Source organism: Penaeus japonicus, unplaced genomic scaffold, assembly GCF_977035675.1.
Source record: "Penaeus japonicus unplaced genomic scaffold, GWHDUDI00000001_assembly GWHDUDI00000016, whole genome shotgun sequence".
In the NCBI taxonomy this organism is placed as follows: domain Eukaryota; kingdom Metazoa; phylum Arthropoda; class Malacostraca; order Decapoda; family Penaeidae; genus Penaeus; species Penaeus japonicus.
The window spans coordinates 19093363-19103362 of record NW_028234418.1 but is presented as its reverse complement, the minus strand read 5'-3'; the positions used below and the strand labels follow the sequence as shown (position 1 = coordinate 19103362).

The following is a 10000-nucleotide window of genomic DNA, read 5'->3' as shown; positions in this document are numbered from 1 at the left end:
TTTTACCTCCCTGACAGGGAAATGAACTCGGGTCATCTGAGTGAGAGTCCCGGCTCCTAACCATATCACCACAACGAGCCACTAAAAGGACTGTCTAACCAGATGCCTTACATCCATCATAGAAGTTACATATATACTCTTAGCAGAGCAGTGATAGCGAGGGTTTACAGACAATCTCCGTGGCCACTGCTAAGAGTATATAGGTAACATCCATGATGGATGTAAGGCATGGGGTTAGACAGTCCTTTTAGTGGCTCGTTGTGGTGATATGGTTAGGAGCCGGGACTCTATGCTATGGCAACTATTATTGGGAGCAGTCCAAGTCCATTTCCTTGAATCTGTTTGTTCATAGAGAGAGTTAGTTATGGACAAATTGTGTTCGCCTCTCTCATTGGGATTACCATAACCATATTTTTCCATGCAGGCTTCGTGACCTATGTTGCCCTTGCCAATCTTCGTATTCCAGTCATCCGTAATGCTTTTGATATCTTTTTTTGTGAACTTTCTCAATCATTTCTTCAAATTTAGCATAGAAAGATTCGTTCTCTTCGTCCAAGTTGTTAGCAGTTTGACGTAAACTTGGATTACTGTGTTGTTTATGGGTTGCCGTTGAACCGGGCCATAATTGATCTAGGGCTCACGGGATAGCATGACAGCATCTTTAGCACGCTCGCTCAGATGAAAACCAACCCCTCTTCTCTGCTCTTCTTCCTCGCCAGAGCAGATTATTTCGCCATCCTTCGTTTCAGCCATTCCCGGAATGTAACACTCATAAGGTTCCATTTCCTTTTGAAGGAATTGCCTTTTGCCATTATCTCTAAGCGTCCGAACATTCCACGTACCAATCTTCAAAAAAATATTGCTCATCTTTAGTCCATTTTGGTTTTGGCTCATTCCAGAAGCCAATTTGTCGATCCAGCCCTGGTTTCACAGCTGGGTACGCGGACCTTGTTTGACCGTTTTTTTTTTTTTTTTTTTTCTTTTTTTTTACAGCCATGGTATCTCCACCCCGTGGCCAACCTTCGTCCCTTCGTTTCTGAATTTAGGACCAGACAATGGTGGATGTGTATGTATATATATTTACATATGTATATATATATTTATATATATACCTACATATATATGTACACATACACACACACATAAACGCACACAAACACACACACACACACACACATAATCACACAAACTCACACACACACATACACACACACACACACACACACACGCGCGCATGCACACACACACACACACACACACACACACACACACACACACACACACACATATATATATATATATATATATATATATATATATATATATATATATAGACTCAATGACTAACCTGAAGACCCGTCCTCGGACCAGGAACTGCGAATATTCCTGGTACTATAATGACGAGATCAAGGAAGCTAATCACAGGGTTAACATGTGCCGCAAGAATTTTAGACGACACAGAAGAGCTGGAATTCGCTCTCTGCTGAGGGAGATCGTCAGGTACGCCCAGGAGTCTACCAAAAGGGTTAGGCCGGAAAAGTGGCTGGACTGGTGCTAAAGTTTTGGCAATTAAATCTCTCTCAGAATTGTGGCGACGGTTTATACAAGCCGGTCTCCCAGTGGAAATCAGCACAGTCAGGAACGTCTTCAACCCGACAAACGCATCCTCATCGAGTATATGGCTGCGAATTCTGATACCGTTTTTTCCTCGAGGGAACTACAGAGGGACTTACCAGAACACTTCTAGTTCGGCCCTGGGAAGTGATGGGATTTCCTATCCTATCATTTCCTACCTGGGTCCGGAAGGTGTGCGCGCACTCTTGCGTCTCGCCAACCGGAGAGAATCATAGACAGCATCACTCCCTCGAGTTGCATCACATATTACATGGATGGATCAGTTGAGTCAATCACACATCTACTGACGCAGACTTTGCAGCAGGGATGTAGCCAAATCCATTAGGGTTACAAGTAACGCCTCCTCTCTACAAGCAGAGTCGGAAGTCATAATGGGAGTACTCGCCCATGAATCCCGAAAGGTGGGACATGTTGTTATTCATATCAACTCAAGAGCGGTTATTGATGGCATGCAGCAGGGTATGCCCAATGATAGCGTCTATCCATAGGCATATTATTTTTAACCTGGTCCTTAGCCACATTGGCATTCGGGGGAACGAACTGGCAGACCAACTGGCGGATCTTGGTAGGGACAAGTCCCTAAACGATGTAATCACAGAACCAAGGATAGCTTTATTAAAGGCAAAGTGGAGGCTGAAGGTCATGCTGGCGTTCTGCAGCTCAATAGAGAGGAAGCCAGAACCTCCTCTCAACTCACTGACGCTCTTTGCATTAAGATCAAGAAGTGATCATGCACAGACTAAGACTGGGCTTTCCAAGTGCAAAGTAGAACATCGATACCATAGAGCAAAATATCATGCCCATTCCCTCCGCCGAGGCCCCTCTAATGCCGGTGCTGGACTAGTTATGCCTAACCTTGGAGCCGTGGGAACTGGAAACCTTGGCGGCATTCCGGCCACCACACAAAGTTTCAGTTATGATGATCTGATGAGTCAGCTTTAGATAACTGAAAACAATAACAGGACCTTTCGGTCAAAGTGAAAGCTCACTGAAGTGAACTAAACTGAACAGATTAGGCTCAACTTGCTTCCCACGGCGTGTTCTTCTCTCCTTACACCAATTCCGGGGAAATTTCGACTACATTTCAGATTTTCGCTTAATTCTTATTCATTATTATTTATATTCTCGGATTTATAGTTCAAGTAACATTACTCATTCCCGCCTCGTTCATGCTAGTCAAACTCATCGCGCTTTATACTCAAAATTACAAATTACTAAAAGATAATATCCAAAGATAATTAGCTAACACCTTCAGTATTTGACGCCTTTGGCTCAATACAGTTTCAGTGCAGCATGTTAGTTGTATCTGTTGCCGTAGACAGCTCTTACGGTTTAAATAGTTATATAGCCGTGTTTATTATCATATTAAATAGTTTTCTATCTTAGGTACGTAGTCTTGTTTTCTTCACAAATAATATTGTTATATGTATTGCCCACAATCCTCGCAAAAAGGTATATACTTTTCTATTATCAATGATCACATACTTTTTTGTGTATGTATTCCAGCTAAACAGAGAAAGGCCTCTTTATGATATATTTCATTTCTCAATTACATCAGTTTTTTTATTAGTGATTTTCTTACTTATTCGATGACTGGCCAACCAAAGAAAATCTTAATAAGACGGTAACTACCCGCAATGAATAAAATTCATTTCATTAAATAATCCGCACAACGTGAAGTATTGCTAACAGAGTTAGCAATACTTATAGTTATAATAGTGGATTTACCTTGTGATTAAGTAATAGTGCGCACATGTAATAACAGCGCTTTTGGATATTTTGTATATTTTAGATTCTAAAAAGGTAAATGGAGATCTCCTTGCCTCTATTGTAATCCCCTAATCCTCCCATGGTGGCACTTTGGAGGATGTCTGAAGCGAACGACAATAGTCCTTCAAGCCATAATAATCGATATTATGTCAAAGCTCCTTCATATATCCCGCTTGCCTTGTCTATAAAAATGCCCTGATGTTGTCTCTCACTAATTAACCTCGCTTACTTTCTGTACAATGCTTTGCAATCCTGTCTCTGCTCTCATTATGTCTATCCTAATAATCTTTTGACACCTAAGGATAATGCGCTTAGCTTTATTCTGCATGGTTTCAAGCCTCCAGAGCCTCCCTTGGCATGCTATAAAAAAAAATCCACCAGAGCTCTTCTCGTACTGATGCAGACTAGCCTTTGTAGAGGCACCTCAGCTCGTATCCTGGCCAAACAAATGTCCTGAACGGTCGGATTTACTTCAGCATCTTTGTTAGAGGCAGTAAAGTCAATGTACGATGTGCAACCCCTAAATGTTATCAGATCAAGCTGATTTCTTCCACATTTCATATTCATGATATATGGAGCCTATTTATGTAGACACAATGACATTTCAAAAGGTGCAATCAGTGAAATACGTTAATGTACATACCTAGATATTTATATGTCAACACCTCCACTAGTCTGTCGTTAAGGGTAAGCGTCACGTTTCCTGTCTGTTTCCTTAGAAACTTTTTTTTTCTCTTCATCAATAACTAGTAACAATGTTAGAGCAAAACTCGTAAATCTATCCAGCGTTGTTTGTAAACTGCGTTGTGTGGCCCCTTGTATCAGTATATTATCTGCATACATAATTGGTTGGAGGCCCTGATGTGCATTTAGCTTAATACACATCCCTGTGGAGTAGCCAACTCTTTTCTCCTCTGAAAAACAGCCTTGAAACTGTACACAAGTTTATCTGTCTGTCAGATAGTCACCAATCCAACTCAGCAACTTTTCTGTTACATCTAATTTTGCCAATTCATATGGAGTCACTTCCTCAATGCCGTTATCAAAATCTCCCTGTAAATCAATAGAACCCAAAACTTTTCTGCATCATTAGATAAACACTTAATGACACAGTCTGTTGTTCCCTTTCCCTTCATAAAACCGTACAAATTACAGGATAGTTTGTCTTGGATCATATACAATAGTCTATATAATAATATTCGCTTCAACATTTTCCATATACAGTACGTTAGAGAAAATTCCCAGATGACTCTGGAACAGGTTTTATATTAGCTTTCTTCTAGCCTTCTGTAATCTACCATTCGAGTAGCTCATTTTGATTAAGTCTAATAAAGCGCTACTCTTCATGTTTCCTAATTAATTTAGAATATCATAAGTTACTCCATCTTACCCTGGTGAAGTAATTTCCCTCTTTTGACTGCATTTAGGAGTTCAGTGTAGTTATAATATGACAATATACTGCAGTGATGCTTAAGGATGAAAATATCTATCCCTTTCTTTCGCTTTGTGGTAGTGAAAGCAGAGAAGATGCTTTTGTCCATTCCTCAATATGTTTGTTTGCCTCCTCTTCTGGGCGTGGATAACCGATGAGGCCTTGTCCTTAACCTTTTTTACATGATACAATATTTCTTTAAGACTCTACTTTTCTCAGTATTTTGTGAAAATTATAATCTATAGTTGCTTCCCTTATTTTCTCCCAACACATCCTTGATATGTTACCTTCTTCCCGCCCGCCTCTTTTAAACCATTCCCTGTGTGCCATTCTTAACATCTATGTTCCACTCTTGAAGTGTCTTATTACTGCATTATCTGTTTCCTGCTTTCCTCCATGTTTTTTTCTTTTCTCCTTTTTGTGTGGCCTAGCATTTGTGTCTAAGGTAAACCCTCTTCTTTGGAACTTACTTCCTTTTTTACCCAGATCTAACTTTCTAAGTAATACAAAATGATCACCAAGTGGTTCTCTTACTACTTCACATTCTCCTTGGATCCCCTGGCCGCCAAGCAGACAGGCGTAGTCAAGTCATCCACCCGTGTTGTATGTCGCATCTTTACCACCCAACAAGCGTGCCTCGGGCCTATCTTTGAGAAATTGGTAAAATACAATACCATTATCATGAACTTTGACCATCTCTAATTGCAGGTACCTAGCATGAAAGTCACCCACTATCCGAGTCGAGTCAGAGAACATTCAAACTGGTAGATGTCTGAGATCAAAGTATTTCCCAGAGCTTTATAAGTAAGCCATATATACTTCACCTTCTTGTCACACTCGTGTGTGAGACTGAGAAGCTCACACCTTTCTCTGAAAACACACCATCAACAAACTAAAAGTCTTGTGTCGCTGGAGCTACCCTGGTATCCGGGGCCTCTAGTCTCGCTGGACATTGCTGTTTTTGAGTTAATCAACGTAATAACATAAATACTGTATTTACAGATTTTGCGCACGTTTAGTGCTTTGCCTGCATCTTCAGTGCATTGATTTTGCAGGTTACACGAGGCTACAGTAGTCGTAGTCAGCACCCTATCCCAGACCTGCAGCACTCTTCTACCCCAGGGTAGCCCTTACGGGCTGTGACCCCAGGGTAGGGAGGCCCAGTAGTCTAGGGCGTCCTTTGGGCGCTCTTTTCTAAAAAAAAAAAAAAAAAAAAAATTGTTTTTTTTTGGTGACTTTCCTGGGTCTACCGGAGCTTCCTTGGAAGCTCCTGTTTTCGCTTGTGGGTGGGCACCAAATTACCGTCCCTCGCAGTAGGCAGGTTCGTCGGCGATGAGGTGTCTCGCATAAAACTCGAATCTCTCTTTGGTACTGAAGAACGCAACCAGGCTTCCACTGAGGGAGGAGAGAATACGTAACACTGCAACTCTCTCTTAGCTATTGCTGAAAGGTTGATAACAATAGTTCAGTTTTTTTTGTCCCTTCAGGAAACGGATCAGGCCCAGGGTTCGGACTTGGTACGAAACCCAGAATGAATGACACCCTGGCTACCCCTCCTCCTCCTCAAGGAGGGGGGGCGACCCATGACCACTCTACGACCAATTCGACAACGAACAATGGAACCCCTGCCAATGACAAACCTAAACGACCTCTTTTTGCAATCCCTCCAGATAATGCTAGGTTTGTAACAATCAAATGTATTAAAGAAAATCAATCGCTTCATAACGTGATGGTCAAGTGGACGGCGATTTCGATTTTGTCCGGAAATTGCGAGATGGTAGCCTCCTTTTAAAAGTTCAATTCGTTTCCCAGGTTAAGGATTTACTTAAACTGACATAGATTCATGATCTCACAGTGAAAGTAACTATCCCTATTGGCCCAAATACCTGTAAGGGAGTAGTCTTTCACAGGGATTGGAGGACGATGGATGAAAGTGAATTCCTTGAGAACATAAAGGACCAAGGTGTATCGGACGTGAACTGCATGACCAAGAAGGACGGGAATGTGCGAACGAAAACTGGACTTTTGCCTCGAATAAGATTCCTGAAAAGGTCAAAGTTGGATATGAATGTGTCCAAGTGCAACCACAGATGCCAAAAATTCGGACACACTTCATTAAGATGTATAGACAAGAAAACGGATACATTCACGTGTGGTAAATGTGCTGAAGCTCATGACACCACTAAATGAACTACTATCAAATGTGCATTATGATATTAGCATATATGAAAGAACATGATGTTAGTTACCGCGAAGCTAAGAGGAAAGTGGAAGGTTTGACAAACAAACCTAATACTTCCTATGTTGCTGTAGCAACTAACATGACAGCCACTGCACGTAATGTCAGTCAACAGCTTGCAGTAACTGACAAAAATGGTCGATGAAATGTCTGAATCAACCCAGCACAAACATCTTAAGGAAGTAGACACCGAATCACAGTCTAGACCACACCTCCCCGCCCCGGCGACTCCTGCGAGGACTTCGCCTGGCTCTCGATCTGTTTCTCGTGAGAAAAAACAGATCGCACTCTGCTAGCAGTCCCCCTCGCAAGGAGCAGGACATGAGGCGGGAAAACAGGGAGAGGAGGAAGCACCTCCCCCCCCCCAAAAAAAAAAAAAAAAAAAAAAAATATAAAAATATATATATTATATATTATATATATATATATATAATATATATATATATATATATATATATATAAAACGTAATCCACGCGTTTACCATTATACAATGGAACTGTGAAGTCTTAGATAAAAAAAATAAACTCCCACAGATTATTACCCTCGTTCTATGCTCCCGATATTATAGATCTCCAAGAAACTCATTTAAACGACCGAGTCTCTGACAAGATCGTATCGCTGAGGAACTATCGTTTGTGTAGAAAAGACCGAGAGGGAAAGGGTGGAGGCGGGGTCGCCATGTACATCCACCAGAACCTCCCTTTCACTGAAGTTATGATTAATTCTACTTTGGAACACGTCGCATGCAAAATAAAATTCAATAACACGTATCTGACTATATGTTCAGTTTATTGTCCACCTGATAATATGGTAATCTATGGTGAGCTTTTTGCTCTTCAGAATAGTATGCCCAATAATGAATTAATTTTAGGTGATTTTAATGCTCACCATACTTTATGGGGTTCCCTGCGGGTGGATTGTAGAGGTGAGCAAGTAGTGAAGATGATCAGTGACTCTGATCTGGTCATTCTGAACGATGGTAGTCTGACGCGAGTGGACGATAATACCGGTAATTTGAGCTTTATAGACCTATCACTGGTCTCTTCAACACGAGCAGCCAAGCGCCTGTGGCACACCATTGACGACTCGTTGGGAAGCGACCACCTTCCTATTTGTATTAAATATTCATGCGACACTACGAGAACGCCTTCAGCACCTAAATTTAACGTAAAAAGAGCAGACTGGATCGCCTTCACAAGGAGCGTCAAGCTCGAAGTTGTTGGAGGAACCAGTAAGTAAACAATGTTCAAAATTGTATCATAAATGCAACAATGACAACCATCCCTAAGACTTCGTCAGATAACGTTTAGCATAGAGTTCTATGGTGGACACCAGATTGCCGCAGGGCGTTATGTGAACGAAATAGGGCCTACAGGCTTTTCCAAAATAATATCACGAATGAGAACTTTCGCAATTACAAACTAGCGAGAGCTAGGACTCGAAGGACAATCAGACAAGCTGAAGGAGATTCCTGGCGAAGCTTTGTCTCTACGATCAACAGCAACACCAGTACTTGGAGATTTGGTCCACTATTAAAAAAATAAATAGAAAAAATATGACTTGCAAAATAAGAAACATCATACATGAGGGAAACAATTTTGATGCACCTAGAGACATTGCTAATGCACTCGCCAGGCAGTTCTTTTCCACAAGCAGCTCAGAAAACTACCATCCTGCTTTCCTGGCCATCAAGGAAGCATCTGAGCTGCAACCAATACCCTTTGCCACAGGAGATGACCTTGATTACGATAAAGATCTAACAATGGATGAGCTTGTCCGAGCCCTAGAAGCCTGTAGAGGAACGTCCACAGGCCCCTATGGGGTTCGATATGAGATGATAAAGCATCTTAATCATGATGCCATGATTAAAATGCTAGAAGTGTACAATGATATTTGGAAAAGCCAGACTCTTCCAAATTCATGGCACTTCGCCCACATCATTCCCATATTGAAATGAGGGGGAAATCCCAGATCCGCCATCTCTTACCGCCCAATTGCGTTGACAAGTTGGTTATGCAAGGTCATGGAAAGAAGTTAATAGTAGGCTATTGCATTTTCTAAATACCAGGAATTTATTAGTTGACGAGCAGTGCGGCTTCCGAAAGGGACGTCAAACTCTCGATCAGCTAGTAAAACTGGAAAGTCATATTTATGAGGCATTTGCCAAAGAACAATTTTTGATATTAGTATTCTTAGATATAGAAAAAGCCTACATGACATGGCGATATGGCCTACTCAGAAACTTTATGCTTTCGGATCACGTGGAAACTTGCCTTGTTGTATTCAAAATTTCATATCTGACAGAACCTTCTATGTCAAATTATTTTCTGACAATGTCACTTTTTCGGACATTTTTGTTCAGACAAACGGGGTCCCACAAGGAAATGTCTTGTCACCAACATTATTCCTATGTGTAATAAATTACATTTTACCATCTCCTCGGAATCTTAAATACTCACGGTATGCCGATGATTGTGCATTATGGCACTCCAGCAGTAATGCAGAGTTCTCGGCAAATCAGTGTGGCACTGGATATGATTCATAACTGGAGCCTCTAGTGGTGTTTTAAGTCTTCCATAAAAAATGTATTGACGTGATTTTTACCCATAGGAGAAAGCCCAACATCAGGCTAGCTATAGACAACACCTAATACTTATTCAAAATTCTGCAAAATTTCTTGGTCTACTCTTCGATAGTAGACTAAATTGGAAAGACCACATTGGTCAGTTAAATAGTAAATGTCAAAAATCACTCAATTTATTAAAGTGCATTTCTGGACACAAATGGGGGGCTGATAGAAAGTCTTTACTAATGTTATACAAATCCCTGATTAGGTCTAAAGCAGATTATGGGTCAATCGTGAATGGCTCGGCAGCGAGCTCAACTCTGAAGGGATTGAATGTTGTGCATAATGCTTGTTTAC

The 10000-nt window shown here is 41.1% G+C and overlaps 1 protein-coding gene across 3 annotated transcripts in view; it reads right to left on the bottom strand.

Annotated features, from left to right (window-relative positions):
- Positions 1-9827: 9827 nt before the first annotated feature.
- LOC122249446 (uncharacterized) overlaps positions 9828-10000 on the bottom strand; it is a 17715-nt gene continuing 17542 nt past the window's right edge. For all 3 annotated transcript variants that reach the window (XM_086545242.1, XM_086545240.1, XM_086545241.1), the window contains one exon: positions 9828-10000. This exon is cut by the window's right edge and continues 1879 nt beyond it. The gene's annotated coding sequence lies outside the window, so the exon portion shown is untranslated.